Source organism: Schistocerca cancellata, chromosome 1 (assembly GCF_023864275.1).
Source record: "Schistocerca cancellata isolate TAMUIC-IGC-003103 chromosome 1, iqSchCanc2.1, whole genome shotgun sequence".
In the NCBI taxonomy this organism is placed as follows: Eukaryota; Metazoa; Arthropoda; class Insecta; order Orthoptera; family Acrididae; genus Schistocerca; species Schistocerca cancellata.
Window position 1 is genome coordinate 168,852,202 of NC_064626.1, and position 3,246 is coordinate 168,855,447.

The following is a 3,246-nucleotide window of genomic DNA, read 5'->3' on the forward strand; positions in this document are numbered from 1 at the left end:
AAAATTATCGACCGCATGTATATAAAAAGAAACAAGAAGTATGTAAAAGGTTAACTGCCCAAGTTGCAGGCGTAATTTTGCGTGCTAAAAGAGCAGACTGGGTCCAGCTGCAAGCTGAAAACTGAAATAGAACCGCAACGAATTCTATGAATATACGACGGTGCATATACACACATACCTTAATGAACGATTCATTTATGCTACGAGTAATTTGCTGTTAGCTCAACATCACTTACATGGGGTGCGTACGGACGCTAACCCAGTGCATACAATCGTGGAGAGAGTCTCACACATACAGTCCCACTTTTCAAACGTGCAGCCCTACAGTTCCATACAGGAGGTAACCCGTAACCAATCTATATAATCTAGGGGACACGGCCGCACTAAAGTCTTCAGTAAATAAATACCAAATGATCAACAGTGTGGTGTAGCAAACACAAGCAGACGCTTTGGATCCCTCTACCGATTGTTCTTCACTGTCAGTATTAAACGATCTTGTCAACTTCACTGTTCGAAACAATTAGGGAAACATGACTTCGGCCATCTTCCATGCACCATTAAGCAATTATTGAAGACTAACTTACCAAATTATACCTTTATTAGCCGGCCGCGGTGGTCTAGCGGTTCTGGCGCTGCAGTCCGGAACCGCGGGACTGCTACGGTCGCAGGTTCGAATCCTGCCTCGGGCATGGGTGTGTGTGATGTCCTTAGGTTAGTTAGGTTTAAGTAGTTCTAAGTTCTAGGGGACTTATGACCTAAGATGTTGAGTCCCATAGTGCTCAGAGCCATTTTTACCTTTATTATCTTTCACAACAATCAACTTCAAACTGGGTGCTTTTAATTGGACTTTCAGTGATTCAATAACGTCCGTGCCTTGCGTGAGTGTTTATCACAGTCTCACACCTACGTGCCATTCTGTGTAGAAATCTGCAGAGCTCACCTGCGGTATCTGGTCCCATTCTTCAATGAGAGCTCTTGAGAGTTGAAATGGTAATTAAATGGACACCCTAGCTGCAAATAGGCGTTGATGTACTTCGTTGGGGACATGTTGAAAATGTGTGCCCCGACCGGGACTCGAACCCGGGATCTCCTGCTTACATGACAGACGCTCTATCCATCTGAGCCACCACGGGCACAGAGGAGAGTTCTTGGAGAGTCTGGTGGGAAAGGACGACTACGAAGACGCCAGTGAATCGTTTACTACACATGCTCGATTACGTTTAGTCCGGGACTCACCGCTGGCCATTCCGTTATTTCAAAGCTAAGGCTTCGCAAGACGTCCCGGATGACGGCGGCGACACGGACCGTGGCACTATCGAGCATGAGAAGGAATTCAGGGCAATCACAGTGTGCAGCAGCCATCACGCAGTGGAACAAGATCTGTTCGATGTATTGTCTGGCGGTAATGCGGTCATGAGTAGCAACAAGATACTTACGGTTGTCACCACTGATGCCTCCCCAAATTATAAGAGAGCTTTAGCCGGTATCACTCACGACGGCGTCTCCACACACGAACACGGCCGTCACCTCGCATCAGACGAAATCTGAAATCGCCCGTGGATAACACGTTTCGCCAGTGAGAAAGTCGCCAGTTGACATGGGAAATACAGAACTGAATATATTTACTGCTTTAAAGGGAGTTACGTAAAGATTAGCTGTACGGATAATCGCTGATTTTACTATGATTCAAGCACGATGAAGTGGACTGACCATGTTGCTTCTTGTAAGCCGAGGAGGTGTTTCTGAATTAGCTGTTGACTTACTGAGTGCGAGTGGAATCTGAGTAACTGGCGTAAACTGTTTTCACTATCGTTGATCCGGAATTGTTTCATAAAGTCAAGTGCTCTTTTCGGCATTGGTTGAAGCGTTTGCAAGTCATTTAATTTTCGGTTTTTTTAGTTCGTATCAGAGAGAGCAATCATCTATTGGCTTAATTCACAGACTGCTAAATTAAGAGGTTAAAATTAAATTGGTCTGTGGTGGTTAATGCCAAGCGCTCATACTAATATTTGTAATTGCTTTTCATTGTAAGTTTTCTGTGTCTGTGTGCGTGGAGTTAGGTGTGCTTGTTGTCGTTACTAACATCTTAATGAAGCGCTACGATGCCTTGTCTGTGTGTAGTGCTAGCAGTTCTATGCTACAAGTGTCGTAAGTCATTCTCACCACAAGGGCCAAGACATGGACTATTCTACAGAGAAATCCCGTAAGTGCACTGAAGCACCTATCGTTTGTAAAACTAATATCAACATTGTGGCCCATAAGACGCCGCCCCCACCCCCTCCACTATCACACTGACACACACACACGTAAGTACTTTCTTTTATCCCTTGGTCGTTAATGGATTTGCCAGGACCGTATTGTCGTTTAATTGATCGTGTTAAGTGATTTCTGGAGTCAGCTGTTTGTGAAATTATGAATTGTAATTATTTGTTTTAAGGAAAATAAGTCATACCTGAAGATTCTTGGAATTCATTGTACATATTTTTTTTCTTGTTAATATTATTTTACTGTGACCAATCAGAGTTGTAAAGTTAATAAAATTCTTTAACGCTGGATATCAGAGTTTGTTTAAAGTTTTCTGATCGGACCATCTGTGTTCAAGTATTGAATAACACTGACAATAAAGCTGTTTTTAAGTTATGATTCTAAAGCGGCTTGGCACCTTACCACTCCCCTCCCACTCCTACTATTTCAAATTTCGTCGCATCATTTGCAACAACAAGATTTTTCTGAGATAGTTTTCGAGATCGGAGCGTGGATGCGCATATCTCGCCGCTCTGCATTCACCCTATGCCTTCGTGTCCACACGGCACAAGTTACAAACCGAGTTCTTTAATGTGCCTGTCTGGCAACACGGTAAATCGTAAAGGAAAAACGTCACAACACCATTGAGGAATTCGTTGAACTTTATAAATCGGAATTTTATTTGCGGAAAAGAAACAGTAGGATGATCAATCAAAGTGAGAAGATAACTAGCCCCTGTGGCTAACGTGTTCGCTCCAGGCGAAGTCAACCTCCCTGCCGCCGTTGGATAAGCAGCTACAGCAGCAAGTCGTATACTCCTAGCTCACTCATTTGTTACATAGTTTAATTCTTAATTTTTTGCGTGTTTTTGGTACTTGCATTGTTTAATTCGTAAATTTCGGGCGTATTATAGTATTTGAGAGTTGTAGCTTCGCGTTTTAGTACTCGAATAGTGTTAAATCGCGTAGTCTCCTTCCGCCGTCGAGCAGTGTGTCAGCAGTG

General features: G+C 43.4%; 1 non-coding gene across 1 annotated transcript; it reads right to left on the minus strand.

The window, feature by feature from the left end:
• Positions 1–1,059: 1,059 nt before the first annotated feature.
• Trnat-ugu (transfer RNA threonine (anticodon UGU)) lies at positions 1,060–1,134 on the minus strand. Its single transcript has one exon. It is a non-coding gene; the product is annotated as a tRNA-Thr (tRNA).
• Between the last annotated feature and the right edge of the window lie 2,112 nt (positions 1,135–3,246).